The sequence below is a fragment of the Saccoglossus kowalevskii genome, chromosome 12 (genome assembly GCF_978046115.1).
Source record: "Saccoglossus kowalevskii chromosome 12, keSacKowa6.1, whole genome shotgun sequence".
In the NCBI taxonomy this organism is placed as follows: Eukaryota; Metazoa; Hemichordata; class Enteropneusta; family Harrimaniidae; genus Saccoglossus; species Saccoglossus kowalevskii.
Window position 1 is genome coordinate 8,727,894 of NC_140652.1, and position 23,726 is coordinate 8,751,619.

The 23,726-nt window shown below is 33.8% G+C and overlaps 1 protein-coding gene across 3 annotated transcripts in view; it reads right to left on the minus strand.

Annotated features, from left to right (window-relative positions):
* The window catches only part of LOC100371539 (fibroblast growth factor receptor substrate 2-like), a 57,034-nt gene extending 33,520 nt beyond the window's left edge, over positions 1 to 23,514 (minus strand). The window contains exons 1-2 of one of the 3 annotated variants that reach the window (XM_078014332.2): positions 23,332 to 23,514; positions 20,496 to 20,537 (exon numbers count right to left, since the gene is read on the minus strand). The gene's annotated coding sequence lies outside the window, so the exon portion shown is untranslated. Of the gene's footprint in view, positions 1 to 3,409; positions 3,602 to 20,495; positions 20,538 to 23,331 lie in introns of those variants that run through there. The other 2 variants (XM_006823927.3, XM_085506392.1) reach the window with 2 other exon arrangements.
* Between the last annotated feature and the right edge of the window lie 212 nt (positions 23,515 to 23,726).

Consider the following 23,726-nt stretch of genomic DNA (forward strand, 5'->3'; position numbering starts at 1 on the left):
TATCAACAATCTCCACCCTGATAACCTACTACTAAGCATTCTATTTTACAAACACAAGAATATAAATCAGCCCCAATGCTCAGCATCTACATTTACAAGTAAAATATGATACTTTCTGGCCAGAAAAAAAAATTATTACCCCAGTACTCCATATGTGTATATACTTGTAAAATACTTTATTTTCGCTTGCAACTAATTGTTGCTATTTTCGCTGATTAAGTTAAAATAAAATCCAGCAAATATAGTTTTTCCTATATTTTACATTCAACCCGTCAAAAATCAGTACAAAAAAACACCAAAAAAGTCTTTTCAGCGAAAATGAAGTAATTCCTGCTATTAAAAATAAAGTATCTTACAGTAAGTGGGTGGAACAGCACATTAACTATGATCCAGAATGTTTTTTACAAAAAAATTGTGGTGTAACAGTTTAAGATGTACTTACTGTAAAATGTAATTCCCTCATCTGAATATGGCTGCTTTCCAACAGAAGCCAAAAAAATATCCCCCAAGTGAAATGGTAAATGCCATAAAACATAGCAAGTAATTTTAGTGACTCAAGTACTGTAAGCCTGTTGGGAAAATTGGGGATTTTGTCAACAAATACATACAGGTTTTACATTTCCCCCTCTTACTAGCAGTTAGCATGTGTCGTAGAGAAATTGTCCTTTGTATCTTTAACACAGTCGTATAGACCACCACTTATTGACAAAAGTATTAAACAGTACAGTCTCAGCTTAACTTTTTTCCCAAGCTGGCTCTCAGCATGCTTCACAAGTACCTTTCTACAGTAGTTTTTAAAGTTCCTGGTTGTATTTTTCCATGTTACAATACGTATTCAACAGAATACTCTGCACAATTCAGCTATATGGCAAGAAACTAATCTAATTTTAAGCCAGCTAAAAGCTACACTCAGTATTGTATGTGAGGGAAGTCCACAGTTCGGGTCAATGACTTCCCCTAGCGATATTATACTGAAACTAGTTCAGTGTAAAATACCATTGCCAGAACATGAAAACTGCCGATCTGAAAACAATATTGAACTTGAATGAAGTGTAATTGATTTGACTATGATATTAGTAACGTTGTTCACACACTTCAGCTTTTAGCCAAACACCTGTTTACCTGTCATTTTTGACAACACCTGTCTGCCTGTCATTTTTGACAACCTCTGTCTGCCTGTCATTTTTGACAACCCCTGTCTACCTGTCATTTTTGACAACACCTGTCTGCCTGTCATTTTTGACAACACCTGTCTGCCTGTCATTTTTGACAACCCCTGTCTACCTGTCATTTTTGACAACACCTGTCTACCTGTCATTTTTGACAACACCTGTCTGCCTGTCATTTTTGACAACACCTGTCTACCTGTCATTTTTGACAACACCTGTCTGCCTGTCATTTTTGACAACACCTGTCTACCTGTCATTTTTGACAACACCTGTCTACCTGTCATTTTTGACAACCCCTGTCTGCCTGTCATTTTTGACAACCCCTGTCTGCCTGTCATTTTTGACAACACCTGTCTACCTGTCATTTTTGACAACACCTGTTTACCTGTCATTTTTGACAACACCTGTCTACCTGTCATTTTTGACAACACCTGTCATTTTTGATAAGTACTCACAATTTGATGTGACAGGCTAAATTGCTATAAACCTTTTATTGAATTTTTTTTTTTAAAAGCAATAATTGAATAATTAATCAACCAATCAATAGTAACCTCTACAAATACAGACCAATATGGGGACTTTTCACTTTTTAGCTATAACCACAGATGGGGGGCGGGTGCTACATGTATAACCCTAATGGTAGATGATTTGGAAGTCGCAGTGTCCATTGTTGGTTGTGTCACAACCTAACAGGTATTGTCACATTGCTGAATTTGCCTAACGTATATTTCTCTAAACTGTTTTGATACATATTTCCATAAGTGAGAAAATAAAACCCCTTCCCACACAAGACCGTTTGTAATGAATTTGGACTGCCAATCGTACTGTAGAATACTTTAATTTCGCTTGGAATTTATTTTCGCTATTTTCGCTGAAGGGATGATTCCGTGAAAATAAAATCCAGTGAATGTACTTTTTTTCCTATATTTCACATTAAACTCATCAAAAATCAGTGAAAATAAATTCCATACAAAATGCCCCAAAAGCCTTTTCAGTGAAAATTAATTCCAGCGAAAATAAAGTATTCCACAGTAATTTTTTTTCATCTGGGCTTGTCTTAAAATTGTACACGTAGCCAGGTGGCTGATAATGAAATGAACAAGTAAGTAGTCAGTTATAAAAGCCTGGCGGATAGTTAGTGTTTTTCTGGATGATGGTGTGGCACTGTAATTGTTTGTCAACAGTTGGCTATTGTTTACAGTTACAATACAACAACAGACAACAAGTATGTGGGATATTCAATGAAAATACACTCCCTCCCACCCACGAGTTGAAAGCATACATGTACATACAGTAACAGGGAATGTCAGTTTAAAGATGACGTAACACAGACGCTCTACAAGGACTTAGGTACAGCAAGTCTACAATCTCTTTTTGAAGAGATTCTCTAAGACAGACCAGAAACGGAAATGAGACAAAAACAAAAGAATTTTCAAGTTAGTGTGGGGAAAATAACGTTGCTAAGTATTATTGTCAGGAAAAGCTAGTCTGTAATTGGTTGCTGGCAATGTTTGGGGGATTTTGACCAGTTTGACGTAGGCTTGACTTAGAAAATAGTGAAAGTTAAAAAAATCAACTTACAAACTTACAAAAAAACAATTTATCAAAGAAATTCTACAAAACAAACAAACAAATTGCATAAAATGGAGCAAAATGTTGATTTCTTTAAAATTGTGGCAGTAACTATTACATTGTAAGTAGTATGAAGCATAGCAATTACGACAAAAGACTTGAAGTAATATTTGCCCCCCCCCCTCTAAATTAAGATACATTTTGTATTTCAAAATATATTTGGTAGCCTATAGCAGGACTGCTGGGCACAAGGTGAACACAAATTTGCAACAAATCTAATTATCAGAAAAATCAAGGTACTTTCTTACAGTAAAAAGATTTCCCAGGGCTCTCCATGTTTTACCTCACATGTGGTATGAAGATGTGAAGGGAATATGTTAGGTAAAAGAAGATTACTGTTAAATATTTTATATTAGCTGGAATTAATTTTCGCTAGTAAAAAAGATATAATGCTGGATTTTATTTTCATTAAATCACATCCCTTCAGCGAAAATAAATCACAAGTATTTTACAGTATTTGGGAAAGCAATCAGAGTTAATAGCAAAGAAGTCATACATATTAGGTAAGAATTTCTAAAGCTATCACAGAATTTTTGAAAATGTCAAATATCTACGAAAAAGCAAAAATTACAATATAGGGACAGATGAAACCAAGTAGACAGACTTACCTTCAGGTTAGTAATTAATCGAGGAAAGCTGCTGGACTCCTATTGTAAAGTCTAAGTGTGGTAACAAGTAGGATGTAGTATTCCAAATTCCGAGGTGATTTGTACTTTAAATAAGCTTTCAGTAAGTGTTAAGTACCTTTCTGAGTGTACAAGAAGTTGATGTCTATGTTTTCCCAGTCACATACACAGAGGTTGCTCTCATATAACTGACTGGGCTTCCAGCTTCCTGTAGTGAATGTGTTAATACATACTTATGTGGGCTGTGATACTTCATAGTAAACAGAGACCAAACCATTATTCAGAGGGTAGGTCAGACTATGAATTGTTTGTTCTATCTGATAAGTCTGTCTATTAATACAATCTACTACCAATTGGATCAATCAATAATTCTGTAAAAGTCAACAGAAATTTGAAAAACTGAAAATAATAGATTATGCTAACTCAGTCCCCTCCGTGTAGTAAGTTACCACCCCTATGTCAAAAATGACATGGTCCACAAGAAACCATACATCACACTTTGTATCTCTTACTTTTACTAGACAGAGGGTGGTGTTCCCAGACAGAGAGATACAGGAAACGATATATACATTTGTGGGCTGGTGACTTCCTCTGGTCTGTTTCTTTTATGCTTGCCATCTTCAGTATCTGACCTTCTAGGTCATGTTAAGACAGTGAGTGGATTAGTGAAAACTGACAAGTTTGATTTATATAAACAAACGAACATCTACACACACACACATGGTTCTGTAAAATACTTTACTTGGAAGTAATTTTTGATGAAAACATTTTAGGTATTTTGTATGACGTTTATTTTTTAGATTCTGTAAAACATAGGATAAAATGTATTTTCACTGGATTTTAATTTCACTAATTCATCGAAGATCAGTGAAAATAACAAAAAAAAAATTAAAGTGAAAAAAACAGTCCTTATATTATATATTTAGATTCAGAAATTGTGTAAATTACTATGAAACCATTTATTTTCACAGATATTATTAATTTCACCAGTTTGATGTTTTGAGCATATTTACTAGGTTTACCCTTTTCACCACTAGTTCCCTCTTTTCATCACAAATTCACAAAATAATCCCGTTTATAGTCTGCACTTTCTCCTTCAGAAGATTGAGATAAAAATAGCCAAATTTTTCGAGTAAAAACTGAAAATTTACCAAAATTTTGTTCATTTTCAGAAATGTTGAAGAATATTAGAAATCAAAGAAAGCTTAGAAAGAACTCCCATGTGCTGAGAGTATTGGAGACACATTAAATATAATTCGAAATTACTTAGCTGAAAACTAATTATGCAAATCAGAAAATTAATATGACCAGATTTGAGTGTAAAACTAATGAGGTCTGCGCAATGTAACAGAAAATCTATGTCTCCAAGTTTAATTGAAATGTGATTAGAACCAAAAAATTATGAATTATTATGCTTATTAGGGAATTAATATGAACAGATTTTTACCCCAAACTAATTAGGTTTGTACATTGTCCTAGAGCATCTTTATACTAAGTTTCATTGAAATGGAATAATTAGTACCGTGAAAACTCCAAAATTTCGACCCCTCTAAAAATTCGATCGCCTATTTATTTACCGGGTTTCGGTGTTTTATTTACCTCCAAATTTTCGATTCCACTAAAAATTGCCGACTCATTCTTATTCGAAAATTGCGACCAGTTTTAGTTTTCCCACAAACGAAAAAAAAAAACGATGTGAGCGTTCAAACGGGACCTTCCTCGAAGGCATGAATCCGGGTTTCTGATTGACTGAGAGATTTTTATTTTATTGGTAACGAAAATATATTCTAAATAAACGAAGTTTGAAATAAAAACGAACACAAAAATCTCGGCATGCTGCGTTTCTGAATTGTTGATTATTACTGTACTCAGTAGTGATTATAATAATGTACACAAAATAAATTTGTTGAATGGTTATGAAATACAAATAAAAGTCAACTTAGTTTCATCGTAAGCGAATGATTCCGGTCTCGTATAAACGTTTGATGCTGTAGGATATCCGCCATGTTCTCTTAGGTCAAATAGGTCAAATCGCTAATTAACCAATCAAAAAGCTGGATGATGCCAACGTGTTCAAATTACCATAGCTTATTTAAATATGTTAATGTTATTGAACGCAATGCGGAAGAGATTGGTGTTGTAGTACGATGTTTTGGCTTGGATTTTGATGCGAAAACGGCATGATTTTTTTTAAATAAAAAAATTAGTTGTTTTTAAAAAATAAACTGGTCATCTGAAGAATAATTTAACATTGTTCACAGTGATAACAGCTCATTCTCGAAAGGAAGCTTACCCGCTCACGCTAGTCACGATAAAAATCATACACGTGTACTCTTGAATAGACAAACGTCAATGACTACGGTAAAACTTAGACTCTATTTTAGCCGGCAGGATTGATTGAAATGTCCGAAAAATGACGCCAAAATACACCTTAAAAGTCCCATTTTATTTTCTTAAATCCCATTTTATTTTTTAATCCAAGGGCGAATTTACGGCAGAATTTGGTCCCTCAAATAAGGGACACGTGAGCTTTGATTCTAACCGGATACATTGCACTGGGTCGGGGAGATAGTTTGCTAAACTTCCATGCATCTTTTGTCCAATGGGTACCTGTACTTCGAACATTCGCAAGTTTTTCTAGGTAGTGCGAGACAGCTTTGTCTTTTGACCTATTAGTTTTGTGCTGACCTCTTCTCCGCGTCTTGATGTTTTGTTTTGCTTGTCATAATACTCACTGATTGATGACTTTGTTTAGATTTTGAGTTACAACTCGGCCACGACCTTTGCTTTTACCGTGAAACATGAGGAAGTTTACGTCAATTGACGGACATTGCATTTTTTAAAAACTAATGAAGCACACTGTCTATCATCCCCATTTTTTCATTTGCTGATTTCTATTCTGAAAAATTCGACCGTCCGAAAATGCACCTTAATTTTGACTCTAAAAACACGTCACATATCTAACACCAATTATTTAAAACCGGTCGAAATTTTGGAGTTTTTACGGTACTTTAGATATCAGTGTGAAAGCTTAAAATTGGTTAATTATGCAAATTAGGTAATTAATATGTACAGATTTTAACCCACAATTATTCAGGTCTGTCTATTGTCCTACAGCATCCATGTACATTCATTGATATGTGATGTATAGTACCTGAGATATCAGTGTGAAAGTTGGTTAATTATGCAAATTAGGTGATTAATATGCACAAATATTTACCGGAAACTAATTGGGTCTGCATAATTCTAGATTCATTGAAATGTGATGATTAGTACTTTAGATATCAGTAGAAAAGCTGAAAATTAATTATGCAAATTAGGTAATTAATATGCACAATTATTTACCCTAAAACTAATCAGGTCTCTGCATAGTCCTAAAGGATCTATGTACCAAGTTTCATTGAAATGCGATGATTAGTACTTGAGATACCCGTGGAAAAGCTGAAAATTAACTAATTATGCAAATTAGGTGATTAATATGCACAAATATTTATCGAAAACAATCAATCTCTGCATAGTCCTTGAGTATGTAAGTACCAAGTTTCATTGAAATGTAATGCTAACTACTTATATCAAATGCTGAAAATTAATTAATTATGCAAATTAGGTAATTAATATGTACTGATATTACCATAAAAACTATCAGGTCTGTGCAGTGTCGTATGACATCTATGTACCAAGTTTCATTGAAATGTGATGATTAGTACTTGAGATATCAGTGGAAAAACCGAAAATTGACTAATCATTATGCAAATTAGGTAATTAGTATCCACGGATTATTACCAAAAACTAATCAAAACCTAGCATTAGTTCAGAGCATCTATGTACCAAGTTTCATCAAAATCCAATGAGTGGTTGTTTAGATATCAGTGGAACAGTCATGGAACCACTAAAAAATAGCTAATTATCATGCAAATTAGGTAATTAATATGCACGGATTTTTACCAAAAATTAATCAAATCTGCGCATATGTTCAGAGCATCTATGTACCAAGTTTCATCAAAATCCAATGAGTGGTTCTTTAGATATCAGTGGAACAGTCATAGAACAGCTAAAAATTAGCTAATTATCATGCAAATTAGGTAATTAACGAGCATGGATTTTTACCAAAACCTAATCAAATCTGCGCATTGGCCCAGAGCATCTATGCACCAAGTTTCATCAAAAACCGATGTATGGTTCTTGAGATAGCAGTGGAACAGTCGGACACACATACACACACACACACATACACACATACACACATACACACATACACACATACACACATACAGACACACTAACTGCAAAGACTCCCATTTTGTGCTTCGCACATGGGAGTCAAAAAGCGCAGAAAAATTTGGTCCAGAAAATCCGGAACCGGTGGTGAAAAGGTTAAAGTACAAATGAAGAAAACTAAGTTTACTTACTTATTTATTTATTGAATTTGTGATTTGATAAAATAAAAATCAAGGTTTTTTAAAATTAAAGTAAGCTGGGGAGTGGGGTTTGGGTGACCTTGTACAAGTTCATACAAGTTCTAACAATGGTGTCATGGCAGATGGGGTTACCAGTGTGGTTAGTAGAACAGCAACATTACCACTAAGATCCTGGATGACAATTCTAATCTGACAGGAAATGCACATATTTATACCTCTGTGGTTTTGTATACTTTCCTGTGTGAAGTACTTTTAGAATCAGGTAATGTGAGAATCTGGGTTTTTCTAGCTGGGGAACAGGGGCGCAGCGCCCTGATACTCTTGGCTGGCACCCTCTTAAAGAATCGCCGATTGAATCTTTCTCAAATATATTTTTCTTCATGAAAACTTCCCAGCAACAATGTGTCTGGATACCAGATACACTAAAAATATTTCAATGGCGATAGATACACCGTTAAAACAGCACACAAACTTTCTGATATACCCTCTCACTTGGTTGCTCCGCTCCCTCGCATGTGTGCTCTCTCTTGTTATTTTTTTCTAGAAAAACCCCTGTAGAATTATGGGTGATCCAATGTGCGTGTCTGATTCAAAGTAAAATGATTATTAGTCTGATTTTGCAACACATTAATTATTAACTGGGTTTTTAATTTTTGTTATTTTAGCTGTAAAGTGCAATCTACTAAATTAAATTAATGTGAACGGATAAAATTACAATGGATATTATTGTTTTACTGTGAAATTCGTGAATTTAAAACCCAGAGAATAAGATCAATACAAAAATAATGAAATTAATTACTGATAAAAATTGTTGGTTTTACAAAATCATTATGTTGCAATTTCACTGATTAGTAAACCCATTTACCAATAAAGTACAGGATCCCTGAAAGATCTACACATAGGCCTCTAGCATACAAAGTAAGAAGTGGACCATTCAAAATTCTAACCCAAGTAACACTCCATCAGAAATAATGGTTCATCCCTCAAAACAATTTCACCTAACTGTCCATCTGGATGTCCTGTTGAGTTGAGATGATGATTGAATGATGAGTCAACAGTGATTCATGCTGGGCATACTGTCAATCAACAATTGTAAACAGCGCCCCCAATTGACAGCTTGAGGGAATTCCTTACATTATTATTAAAGTTCTTGAAGATAACAAAGTATTTTTATTTTAATCTGCCATAATTTTGGTGCAACATTTCACATTTTTAAATAATATCTGATTTTCAAGGTCTTGAACTATATTTTTGAAAAAAAAAAAATGCATGTATGGCATTTCATAGGAGAAAATTAAGATTACCCGGTAAGTAAAAGTAAATAAACCTGTGTATAAAGAAACACTTTGGAAACTTTTGTACACTGCATTCTTAAATACAGTATTTGAAATTACTGATGGCCGCTTCACCTGAGACAGGTAATTAGCCCATACTGTGATATGAAATTTGTTTTCAATAATACACCACATCTTGCATGTACAGGTTTTGTTTCAAAAATGCAGAATTTCAAGTACCGGTAGAGTTGCAAGGTGTTCCTATAAGTGACTATTTTCCTATTTGGCCATAAACAGATACAGGGTTGGCCTGAAGATTTTTGTTATGTGTATTGGCAGAATGTTGAGTTGTTGTGTGTCTACTTGATATGGAAATGGAAGTATATTAAAATAATCCTAATGCAGGGCTGGAATGTTTTGGGGCAGGGGTGATACAATTTGAAAGTTTCTGATGAAAATATGGCAATTTATCAACATTTGAAGATGGGAAAAAAATTTCTTTATTACTAAATTTGAAAAAGAAAATACTATAAAACCATTTATTTTCACTGACAATTAATTTCACTATTTTGATGTTTTGAGCATATTCACTGTTTTAATTTCAAGAATTTGTCAAGGAGTTTTATTGACATTTTACATATTCACATAGCTTTAATTTAGTGGATTTTACTTAACAGCGAGAATAATGAAATTAAAACCCAGTGAATAATTAATACATTTACAGTATCTTTTAACATTGTAGGCATTATACACATGTTTATTTTGACCAAAGTGCTACCAAGAAGCAGTTACTGCTCACATTAAACAGGTGGTCTTCCTAGATCATTTTACAAATAAATTGTATAGGGGATATCCAAAAGTGGTCACTATGGGCAGGTGGCATTTATATAAAGGTCATCACCTAATAGAGACTTGAGACAGATGATGGATGGAGTCAAGCCACATGTCCTGCTGTTGACTTGTCCATTTGACATAATTGATTTAAGAATCTAAAGTTACTTTCATCATTAGTTTAAGTGTTTCCTAATTTCATTGGTATGCCAAGGTTATGTATTTACTGTTATTAAAACAAACATTTAAAGAGTTTTAAAAATTTGTTTTACAAATAAATTTATTTTAAATACTGTTCTCAGTAAAACTTGTGTACTGGAAACAAACACTAAAGAAGTGAGAATTTTGTCTGTGGTTGCTGATATGTACTTGTCAAATCCTTTTCTTGTGTGGCAACAGCATACAAAGAATCCACGATTAATTTTAATTCAAGCACTGATATGAATTGGGAAGGGTTTGACCAATCAGAAATGGTTGTCTGCAGAAAATGAGAAGTGTCTGTCTAAAATCTACTTGTATATTGAAATGCAAAATACTGTGGAATACTTTATTTTCGCTTGGAATTAATTTTTGCTATTTTCGCTAAAGGAATTATTCAGTGAAAATAAAATCCAGCGAATATACCTTTTTTCCTATCTTTTACATTCAACTCGCTAAAAATCAGGAAAAATAAATTCCATACAACACTCCTAAAAAGTCTTTTCAGCGAAAATTAATTCCAGTAAAAATAAAGTATTTTACAGTAGTTGTCGCTAGTGTGTCATGATAGATTTGCAGTATTTTTCTCTGAAATTTCCAATCAAAAGTTGACACCTTTTGTTCCCATTTATTTCAGTTATTCATGTAGGATTTGAGCAGGCAGTACATGTAATAACCTGTCAAATAAAATGCTGTACCTATTTAAAAAGACCAATACTGTGACAAGGTTTCATGACTAGTTCGACAAGTTTTGGCATTTTTGAATTGAGGGGCGCTTTGCCAAATGTGACCCTTAATATAAAAAAACATACAAAACTAATTCTGATGCTAGTACCCGGTAATGTCTCATCACAATCAGCTATTGAGCATTGAAGAATGATAATGATAGCAAGGTTAACACTGGTAACAAGGTGGTGATTAAGAGAATCCCCCCCATATGAGCTGGTCAATAAACGATGACTTCTAAATGAACACATTATGACATACTTCCCAAAATATCCTAATGTGTGGTGTTTGCAGTATTAAGAATAGTTAATGAGGTACAACAACTTAACAAAGGCATAATTTGAATAGTGCTTAGAAAATGGAAATGTTTTACTACAATTCAATGCTTAATATTATTTACATAATATTACCTTAAATTTAAATTAATTATTGTTTTAAAATAGTTGTTACCCAATTTTTTTTTCATATTCACATTTTTCATATATATCATTTATAAGTTGGGGTAGATGTATAAGAAGAAACTTACCTCCCTCCTACCACCAACCATCTCCCACAGTCATCAACCCCGCCCCCTTGCATCCCCCACCCCACCACACCCAACCACCCATTCTAAACTGGAGGTCACATTTTAGAATGGTCCAGTGGTAAAATTTCTAAAATAATATTCTAAATTGACAGTCAATTCACTACTCGTATGATCAAATATTGAGGTCAATTCAGGGGTCAATTGACCTATAAACACACAAGGGAAGGGACATGCATTCTACATATTCAGACAGAAATGTGGTATTTATAATACTGGGGACTTATTACGCAACAACAAAAAATGCAAAAGAAGATTTCTGCTACCTAAACAGGGCTCACACACAAACAAAAGGCATGCAGACATAAACGTACGTGCAAGTGTACGAGTTGACGCCCAATTGTAATGAATGTACATTGAAATACTCTACAGACAACTGATGTATTGTACATGGTGTTAGCAGTCACTGATACATAACTGGATGCATACAATGTATGAACTGCCTTAAAACAGAACACACATGCAAAAGAATCTAAAAATAGAAGAATGCAATCAAGCAGAGTTGAAACATACCTTATAACTCATTTCAATAATAACAATTCTACGATGGTTAGCAGCGGTGACAACATTGCAATAATGTGCATCATGCTGTTAAGTAGAACAGTCTGCACCAACATATTTAAAGGGGGTATCTTAACTCAGCCTCATAACAATGGTAATTTAAATCAAAAAAGAACTCAAGCAGCACATTGTCCGAGACTATTTTTGATACAAAGGTGCAGTGTACAGGCATGTATACACTAAAAGTCAATCACCTTCAAAGTGACCAGTCGATTTCAGATTATTCTCATGTGCCACGCGACGTTATTTTGACAAATCACTTTCTTCGTTAATTGGTTGATGCAGTTGTTCCCCTAAAAGTGCAGTTTCACTTTATGCAAGGTGCCTTGACCTGCTTTTAGTTTTTCTTTGTTTGGTTACTAAGCAGAGACATGTGCATTGGTGACACCAAAGACACTGAAAGTCTGAGAGGAGGTGAATAGTACATACACACCTTGACATACATATATGTATAAAAATAAGTTAAAAGACTTAGCGATACTTTTGCACCCACTAACAGTAAAAAAGTAGCATCCCTAGTCAATAGAGACTATACCTATATGAATTCTATTCTATTCTATTCCATTCTATTCTATCATTATATTCATAGTTTTTAACCTTTTCAACAACACAAATTCACAAAATAGTCCTGTTTATAGTCTACACTTTCCTTCAGAAGACTGAGACAAAAACAGCCACATTTTTTGAGCAAAAACTGTAAATTGACACAAATTGTGTCTGTTGGCTCGAAAATTGGGGCTCATTTCCAGAAATATTGATGTATATAAATAAAATAAAGAAAAATTTGGGCGAGAAAGTCTGGTGGTGATGAGGCTAGAACATCTTTTGATAACAATAACCATAGCCATTAATTAATTTAAAAATTAAATATTGAACATGAAAGATTAAAGCATATGAGATCATAATAACAAAGTAATAGTTATTTTAATAGTTATTTAGGACTACGATTACCAAATATTATCTTCTTTCTACACCATAGTTTTTCCCCTGACAGAATTTTGGTGCAACTTCAGGCCTATTTCTTGTTTTATCATTTTTTTTTTTGTAAAATTATGACCAAATGATCGCATTTCATTTTGTGGAAAATGCACAATTGTTGAATTTGATATCGAGTAATGGATTAAAATTTTTTTGTTATAAATGTACAAGTTTTTACATGCAAAAGACCCGAGGCATGTAACTCATACCGGTAGTTACGGGAGATATCGTCTCTTGTTGGTGAAAAATAAGACAGTACTATAGATTGTGTACAGATACCCTGGAAGGTCCTGGTAACAAAGGATTGAGAAGACAATGAATGCTGGAACAGCAGGTTACCGTGTCTTAGTTTATGTGACTGAATTTTAAAAGTGGCAATTCATAGAAACGATAACGTAAAGTAAACCGCAACACAACCCTCAGTATCTGTAATAAGAGCATTTGCGATTCTGAGAATTTCCAATGTGTGTGTTTGCATGCAATTCTACAATATTTCCAATACATTCGTTTTGGGAATTTTACAGCATTTTCAATATGTGTTCACGAATATGCGTATTTGTGCATCTACAACATTTTCACATTGAAAACAACAAATTAAGCCTTGAAATTGTAATTCATATAAAATCCCATCGGCTAGTACCTAATACACATAATAGCAAGACTGAGTGAGAAGACTGAGAACCTTTCTCGCATTTTATTTCGCTATTAACTCTATGATGTACAACAGGTATATATAATGTTCTTGCACTTTTGTATAGTGTTTGTCATCACGCTGTCTTGTTTTCGACATGGGAGCCATACCACATACTGTGAATGCATCAATTACTCGCACATTTTTTAATTTCACTATCTTCGTTGATTGGTGAAATTTGGTATATTAAATCCAAGAGAACTTGTAGAATAACAAGCAGCCTCTCGGCTGAGATAGCATCACTGTTACCAATGCACATTTCAATCAAAGAACTGAAGATATCATTAGAAAATGAATAAATCTGAGAGAGGTTTACCGGTAGTACCTATATGTATAATATCAAATTCATCAGACTTGCAGTTTTGAACAAGAAGTCGAAAATATCATTTTTTACCAAAAATCACAAAAATATTCATCAAAATTAGAGAATTTGAGATTTTGACATGAAATGAACAAATCTGAGAAAAAACCATCCAAGGTACTTGCATATTAAATTTGAAAATATTCTGACTTGCGGCTTCAAAGAAGAAGTTGAAATTGTAAAGTTGACGACGCCGGACGACAGCGGAGCTAAATATCACTTTTTACCAAAAATGAGAAAAATATTCATCAAAATTAGAGAATTTAAGATGTCATCACGAAATGAACAAATCTGAGAGAGATCTACCTGTAGTACTAATATGTATAATATCAAAGCAATCCGACTTGTTGTTGTCAACAAGAAGTCAAAAATATCACTTTTTACCAAAAATGACAAAAATATTCATTAAAATTAAAGAATTGAAGATGTCATCTCGAAATGAACAAATCTAAGAGAGGTCTGCCCAAGGTACAGAAGCACCAAGTATCAAAGCAATAATAATTATAGTTTTCAAGAAGAAGTCGAAAAAGTAAAAAGTCGACACGGACGACGGACAATGACTCATATGAATGTCTGCTGGACAAGAAGTGTGTCAATTTTTATACAATAACATAGATATAATTCATAAATATGAAACCAGCGAAAGAATAGAATCTGCTGAATAATTTGTTTTTGTTTTCTAACACTTACCCATACTTGGTTAGCAAACCAACGACAAACATAAATTTGACTTTGTAATGCCCGACAATGTACGAGGTTCACTGCAATCTCTTGTAATATTGCAATCAGATGCACTAACCCCAAATTAGACAACTGCAATAACAACATGATCTAATAGAGTTACTGTATCTTCTTTGCTAAGTACTCATCTACCTTAATAAACATTTGTTTGATTTCCTCCATTTTTCATAATATCACCCCTTTATAAGAATGGTATAGTCCACCCCAAGAGTACAAGGAAATCCAGGGATGCCCTTAAACTAATAGGGACACTGTGCTCTTGTTTTATAAATAGATAGAATAGAGCAGATAAGAACAGAAAAGATTTGGTCAGAATAGAAAGAAACAGAACATGGAGAATAGAATAGAATAGAATAGAATAGCATAGAATAGAATAGAATAGAATAGGTGAGGGCAGAGTTGAGTAATGTAGAGTAGAATTGATTGCTACACAAGACATATGATACATCTAATAGTAAATTGCCTTTTCACAGATATAAATTGACGGAAATTATATACCAATGCTACGAAGTTTGAACAGAATTAATAAAAAGTTGTTGAGTTATACTAATAAAGACGTAGAGAGAACTTCAGGGGGTCCTCATACACATTTATTATAGAGATGTGCTTCTTAAGAGAACAACAGAGTATTTAACACAAAACTTGCAGGGAATGAGGTAAACAACAGTATTTTATGCAAAGCTTGCGGGGAATAAGGTAAACAACAGAGTATTTTACACAAAGCTTGCAGGGAATAAGGTAAACAACAGTATTTTATGCAAAGATTGCAGGGAATGAGGTAAACAACATTATTTTACACAAAGCTTGCAGGGATAAACAACAGTATTTTACACAAAGCTTGCAGGGAATGAGGTAAACAACAGTATTTTACACAAAGCTTGCAGGGAATGAGGTAAACAACAGTATTTTACACAAAGCTTGCAGGGAATGAAGTAAACAACAGAGTATTTTACACAAAGCTTGCAAGGAACGAGGTAAACAACAGTATTTTATGCAAAGCTTGCAGGGAATGAGGTAAACAACAGTATTTTAGGCAAAGCTTGCAGGGAATAAGGTAAACAACAGAGTATTTTAAGCAAAGCTTGCAGGGAATGAGGTAAACAACAGTATTTTACGCAAAGCTTGCAGGGAATGAGGTAAACAACAGTATTTTACACAAAGCTTGCAGGGAATGAGGTAAACAACAGAGTATTTTATGCAAAGATTGCAGGGAATGAGGTAAACAACAGAGTATTTTACGCAAAGCTTGCAGGGAATGAGGTAAACAACAGTATTTTACGCAAAGCTTGCAGGGAATGAGGTAAACAACAGTATTTTATGCAAAGCTTGCAGGGAATGAGGTAAACAACAGAGTATTTTACACAAAGCTTGCAGGGAATGAGGTAAACAACAGTATTTTATGCAAAGCTTGCAGGGAATGAGGTAAACAACAGTATTTTATGCAAAGCTTGCAGAGAATGAGGTAAACAACAGTATTTTACGCAAAGCTTGCAGGGAATGGAGTAAACAACAGTATTTTACGCAAAGCTTGCAGGGAATAAGGTGAACAGGAGTATTTTATGCAAAGCTTGCAGAGAATGAGGTAAACAACAGTATTTTATGCAAAGCTTGCAGAGAATGAGGTAAACAACAGTATTTTATGCAAAGCTTGCAGAGAATGAGGTAAACAACAGAGTATTTTACACAAAGCTTGCAGGGAATGAGGTAAACAACAGTATTTTACGCAAAGCTTGCAGGGAATGAGGTAAACAACAGTATTTTACACAAAGCTTGCAGAGAATGAGGTAAACAACAGAATATTTTACGCAAAGCTTGCAGGGAATAAGGTAAACAACAGAGTATTTTACGCAAAGCTTGCAGGGAATAAGGTAAACAACAGAGTATTTTTACGCAAAGCTTGCAGGGAATAAGGTGAACAGCAGTATTTTATGCAAAGCTTGCAGAGAATGAGGTAAACAACAGTATTTTATGCAAAGCTTGCAGAGAATGAGGTAAACAACAGAGTATTTTACACAAAGCTTGCAGGGAATGAGGTAAACAACAGTATTTTACGCAAAGCTTGCAGGGAATGAGGTAAACAACAGTATTTTACACAAAGCTTGCAGAGAATGAGGTAAACAACAGAATATTTTACGCAAAGCTTGCAGGGAATAAGGTAAACAACAGAGTATTTTACGCAAAGCTTGCAGGGAATAAGGTAAACAACAGAGTATTTTACGCAAAGCTTGCAGGGAATAAGGTGAACAGCAGTATTTTATGAAAAGCTTGCAGAGAATGAGGTAAACAACAGTATTTTATGCAAAGCTTGCAGAGAATGAGGTAAACAACAGTATTTTACACAAAGCTTGCAGGTAATGAGGTAAACAACAGAGTATTTTACGCAAAGCTTGCAGGGAATAAGGTAAACAACAGAGTATTTTACGCAAAGCTTGCAGGGAATAAGGTAAACAACAGAGTATTTTACGCAAAGCTTGCAGGGAATAAGGTGAACAGCAGTATTTTATGCAAAGCTTGCAGAGAATGAGGTAAACAACAGTATTTTATGCAAAGCTTGCAGAGAATGAGGTAAACAACAGAGTATTTTACACAAAGCTTGCAGGGAATGAGGTAAACAACAGTATTTTACGCAAAGCTTGCAGGGAATGAGGTTAACAACAGTATTTTACACAAACCTTGCAGAGAATGAGGTAAACAACAGAATATTTTACGCAAAGCTTGCAAGGAATGAGGTAAACAACAGTATTTTACACAAAGCTTGCAGAGAATGAGGTAAACAACAGAATATTTTATGCAAAGCTTGCAAGGAATGAGGTAAACAAGAGAGTATTTTGCGCAAAGCTTGCAGGGAATGAGGTAAACAACTGTGTATACATGTACTGGTACATGTAATAAGGTCATCCTGAGAACAATCTCTGTCATGAAAGGTCAAACACATAACTGCAATTCCAACACCCCATCAAGCCTTTAATGGATCAGGTTTTACAACAGTTAATGAATTTTATCTGTCAATGAAATTTAATTTCACATGAAAACACCAGGGAATATTCATCCCTCATTGCTATGTCTGTCATGAACTAGTCAAGCCTTGTGATTCTCTTCTGTGCGTACAGTGAGTCTGCACAGCAAAATGACCACAGCAGAGCTGTCGAGAGGCTTTACAATAAATTTAATGCTTTTATACACTTCTTCTTAAATATTTTGACATTTTTGGTAAATATATTTCCTGGATTTCAACCGTTATTTTGAAGAAAAATCAGGAATTAGATACTGCCTGCAATGGCATAGTAGAATAAAAATAATTGTGCATGCATATTCACGAATAATCATAATTCTTATAAATAATCATAATTCTTATAAATAATCATGATCAACCTATTCTAGATTCAGGAAAGTTTTTTTTTTCAAGGTTGCTTTTTTTTTTTCATTAGTTCCTGCAAAACTTTGCTTGTATGCTTGGTTTGTCTAAGTTTGCAATTTGTTTTTCTTTCAACGAGTCTTTCAGTCGCCATCCCCCAAGATTTCAAATGGTCAACCCATTATAATAAAAGCGTTCAGACCTCACATGAGCCATTCCACATACATGTATGTTTAATACATTATTGCACACATCCTTGCCTTGTAATGCAATTATTGGGAGCATGTTGTCCTTTATTCTCTATATTCCATAAACATATCATGGCTGTCCATTCTGATCTCTTTATAATCCAGCATCACCTCATGAATATTCATTACCACCTACTGAACATTCACCATCACCTCATGAATATTCAATATCACCTCATGAATATTCATTACCACCTACTGAATATTCATCATCATCTCATGAATATTCATCATCACCCCATGAATGTTTAAAATCACCTCATGAATATTCATTACCACCTACTGAATATGCATGATCACATCATGAATATTCAATATCATCTCATGAATATTCATTTTCACATGAATATTGCATACCACCACATGAATATACATCATCACCTCCTGGTATCCAATATCACCTCCTCAATATTCATTATCACCTCCTCAATATTCATCATCACAGTTTCTATTATCACATTGACATTCATTATTGCCTCATGAATATTCATTATTGGTTGTGACATTAAAATAATTCTACAGTATTTTATTGAGCTAGCTAACTTTCTTTGATTTCACTACCAAGTAATATAATCTGAGTTGAACACATGTTTTTCCTCTATCTAGACATGTCCTCTAATTTGATATTACATGATATTAAAAGAGCAGTATCCTATGACTTCATCTATTTTTAGTGAATCATTCAATGTCATTCCAACTTTTTTGTTGTGGTTAATAAGTATGGCTGAGCATCTTTTTTGAATGGCATTGTATATCTATTTGAACCGGTAACTCTTCTCTTCTCGGCTCCCCTCTTCCTCCCGTAACCCTTTCACCACCAGACTTTCTGGCCCATATTTGTCTGCACATTTTTCTTATATTCTTCAAAATTTCTGTAAATCAACCTTAATTTAAGAGTTAACAGACAAAATTTGAATAAACTTTCAGTTTTTAATCAAAAAATTTGGCAATTTTTGTCCTAACCTTCTGAAAGAAAGTACAGACTATAAACAGGACTATTTTGTGAATTTGTGATTGAAAAAAAAGGAACTCGTGGTGAAAACTGGTTCATCACCCTGTTGATAAAATATAAATTGTCCAAGCAGTATATACCCCCCTCCCCCCCCGCAACACACACCACCCCTATCCCACCTAATTAATAAATTTTAGGCAACTTCAGAAATGCATTTCAAGTGTTATTGGCTAGACTGAAGCACCCAAATTAATTAGTAAAATGCCATCTTAATTAATTGCAGATGTATATAATCTATTTTGGGCACCACATTTTACTCCATATATATGAGAACTGGCTTAGGGGTCCTGATGACTTATTGTTAACAGCTGGCTATTTTCTATATACTAGTAAAATCAGGCATACCATACTTCAAAACCATTTAATTAGGGCAACAACACTCTTTCTCAAATTACAAGGGTCAGGAAAAATTGAGAAAATTTCATAGCAGCTCAAAATTCCAGACAGTGAGTCACCATGACTAAATCTCTTCCCCACTAATGTCTTCGAAGACGATGGCAATGTATCAAATCCTCCATTGTGTAAATTAATAGCATACACAGACTTAGTCAAAGTTATAAAAAGTGAAAAAAAAGTTCATTTAAAGTATAATTTATGCTCATGTACGGCAACTATTAATGATGTCAGTGTATCGCCTTAATTAAGTCACGTAGCGTGCTGTAATTTTTCTGTTATGTGCAACATACATGGGAAATGCAAACAGTTCATAATGTAATCCTTATACTCATAATTTTTCCCTAAAATTTTTTTCTTTTGTATTTTCCTAAAATTTCATTTTTGATTTTGAACCTAACTGACATAATTACCAAATGCTAACAGGTATCTATATTTGCTGATTTGTCGGTCACCAATGCTGGATTTCTTTTAGATTTGGCTAAAATAAATCACTTCCATCCCTATAATTGGCGAATGAGAAGAATAGACAACTGATTATATCCAGAGGAAATGGTCATTATTATAAAATGTGTCATCACCCACGGAAAAATTTCATAATGTTATCTTTCTCCTCATTCGTCAAATAATTGAACATGTAGGTATTTGCCGAAGAGAAAACAATGAAGGAAAAGCCACTTTGGCTAAAACTACTTTACCTTGTAGTGGAAGCCCTGTATACCAAAGTCAAGTTCACCTTACTGTCAAACATAAAGAGAAATGTCAATGTGTCAGAGAAACAGAACATCATTGTACAGTCATGGTGTACCAAATGATAGGCACTCTTATTTACTATGTCTTATTAGCGGGTAGGTGGGGAGGGGGTACGTTTAGTAATGTTCAGAGAAGCTTGAAGGGCATCAGATATTTACTCCTGTAATTTCCTACCTGGGAACAATAGGAATCAATGGTGAAAATGTTCTAATAAAAACAATAAATTATAACCTACATTTTTTCAAAAATGCCGGTGACCCTTAACTTTTTTAGGTCAATATTCTTGTATTGACTGGGAATACCATTGATTGCAAAATGAATATTTGGTATTTTTAATTACGTCAGTCACACTGTAACATTTTAATTTTACAAGACTAATACATGAGGTCATAAATGCCATGATTTATAAACCAAGCAATTTAGTTTTTGCTGTAAGACCTTTATAAACTGAATACCTAAATAAACTAAACACCTCTGTAAAACAAACACTTATAAACTAAACACCTCTGTAATACAAACACCTTATAAACTAAACACCTCTGTAAAACAGACACCTTATAAACTACACACCTCTGTAAAACAAACACCTTATAAACTGAACACCTCTGTAATACAAACACCTTATAAACTAAACACTTCTGTAAAACACCTTATAAACTGAACACCTCTGTAATACAAACACCTTATAAACTGAAAACCTCTGTAAAACAAACACCTTATAAACTAAACACCTCTGTAAAACAAACACCTTATAAACTGAAAACCTCTGTAAAATAAACAACTTATAAACTGAACACCTCTGTAAAACAATCACCTCTATAAAACACCTTATAAACTGAACACCTCTACAAACCAAATAATTTTCTCAGTTCCATTTGTGTTCAGTTTACACAGGTTTTGCTGTAAGACCTTCATAAACTGAACACATATATAAACCAAACACCTCTGTAAACTGAACACCTATATAAAATGAACACCTCTATAAACCACAATTTTCTCAATTCCATTTGTGTTCAGTTTACACAGGTTTTGCTTTGAGATCTTTATAAATCAAACATCTCAGGAGGGAAAAAACAATTCGATAAAACGAATCCTTCTGTAAAAATCCCATATACATGTAAACCAAAAATCTCCATAAACACAACAATTATGTCATTTCGTGTTTAGTTTAGACAGGTATAACAAATAAATATGATAACAATGATTCAATTCATCTAAAAGGATTATTGTGGTACATGTACATTATCATACACTCACTTGTGTTTAATTCTTCAAAATTATTCGAGCTGTATGTTATAAAACAAAAAAATTTGACACTAAAATCATCATGAAGATGGAATTTTACAAAATTTCAAAAAAAAATCTTCACTGGTATATTATTTCTTGATTATTTCTTGTCAAATTCACAAGATAGTTTGCACTAGGAATGTTTACAATTTCACATTCACATCTGCTTGCAAGGACAAAAATTGAAAAAAAATTACTTTGACCAACTAGTTAATCTTTATCCTAGTTTCCACTGCTAAAATATTTCAACATTTTCACTAATTGATTTGGAAAATCACGAATTTGTGACTCACAAAAAGTGACCCTTACTATAAACACCATCGCAAAAGAACCCTAAAATACCTACCGTAAAATACTTTATTTTAGCTGGAATTAATTTTCACTGAAAAGACATTTTTGGTGCTTTGGTATGGAATTTATTTTCACTGATTTTTGACAAGTTGAATGTAAAATATTGGAAAAAAGGTATATTCCCTTGATTTATTTTCACTGAATCATTCCTTCAGCAAAAAAAAGCGAAAATTAATTCCAAGTTAAAATAAAGTATTCTACAGTACATGTTGTTCAAACCGATGCATACATGGTTTTATTTTCGCTGGAGCAAAAAAAACAAACCATATGGTCATTATTTACTTTCATAAAATAACAGAATTAAATAAATTTCTATAAATGTATTATGATATTGACAGACGTCTGTGCAAAAAGCAAAGAACATTCATGTTTTGTTACTGGTAGGTTCAAAAATGATATTGGATATTGTTAGTGTTAGCGTACAATAATTTTATGTTCATATAGCACTGCATGTGTACGTTTTATAATACAAGTACATATTGTTTTTCCATAAATTGCTGCGTTTTGGGGACAGTTGAATTCTCGCGTTACTATGACATTTGTGTCTTCACTTATAACAGCTAATTTCTATGGCGTTAAATTTTCTATCGAAAAACCCTCCGAGAATTCTTTGAAACGGAAACAGGTATAATGCTATATTCCAGTAAAGTACGTCATGTAAATTGAAATTACTAAAAACACACAATTACACAGCGCCACGGTATCGGTTTTGATGCACGCCGTCCACAATAGCTAATGGTTACAAGTGACACTGACAGAAAGACAATTACTATCCCAGTCACAAACGACGAGACAATATTTGATGTAAAAATAGAACAGAAAATAAGAAAAATCACATTGCGAACACATCTCATATCGCATTTCTGACGACGTTGCCCGAAGGCCTCTTCCCAGCACAGCGCCCGGCGCGGAATGCATTTTAAATTGCGATAGGCAACTACATTGCAAGACAGGTAAGAAATGCCACGAAGCGACCTCAAGTCGGAATAATTGTAGGAAGTTGTTTAAAACAAAAGTGAATAAAAATAACGGTTTTTATTTTCGGAGATGAGATTGTTTTGTTTTTTTCAAAGTTATTACGAAACAACGTGTATCGGTTCGTTGGTCGACACTGAAATATTATACGTTTATATTAAGACCTACCTTTACCTTTACTGTCAATAAAATCCCCGGATATGTGCTGACAGAGTAGTAGGAATCACTATTTTTTTCCGATGCCTGTTTGACTGTTGTCCAAATTCTACAGTCATGATGTCGATTTACACTCAAAACACTTGCTCATCTTCTGCAAATTGGAAATCACTGTCAGTCCTCACGATGACCTTTGACACTAAAGCATTTAGACGTGACGTCAAACTGCTCAAGCATTTCTCAGAGACTCTGCAAGAGGGCGTTATATTAACATATTCCGGAGCTGCAAATCAGCGTGACGCCACTTTGATATTTTAAATTATTCTGTCCAAATGGATTTCACGAATGCGATTTTGACTGGAAACATGGTTTTTATATAAAATGTCTTGAGGATGGACACTAAAAAC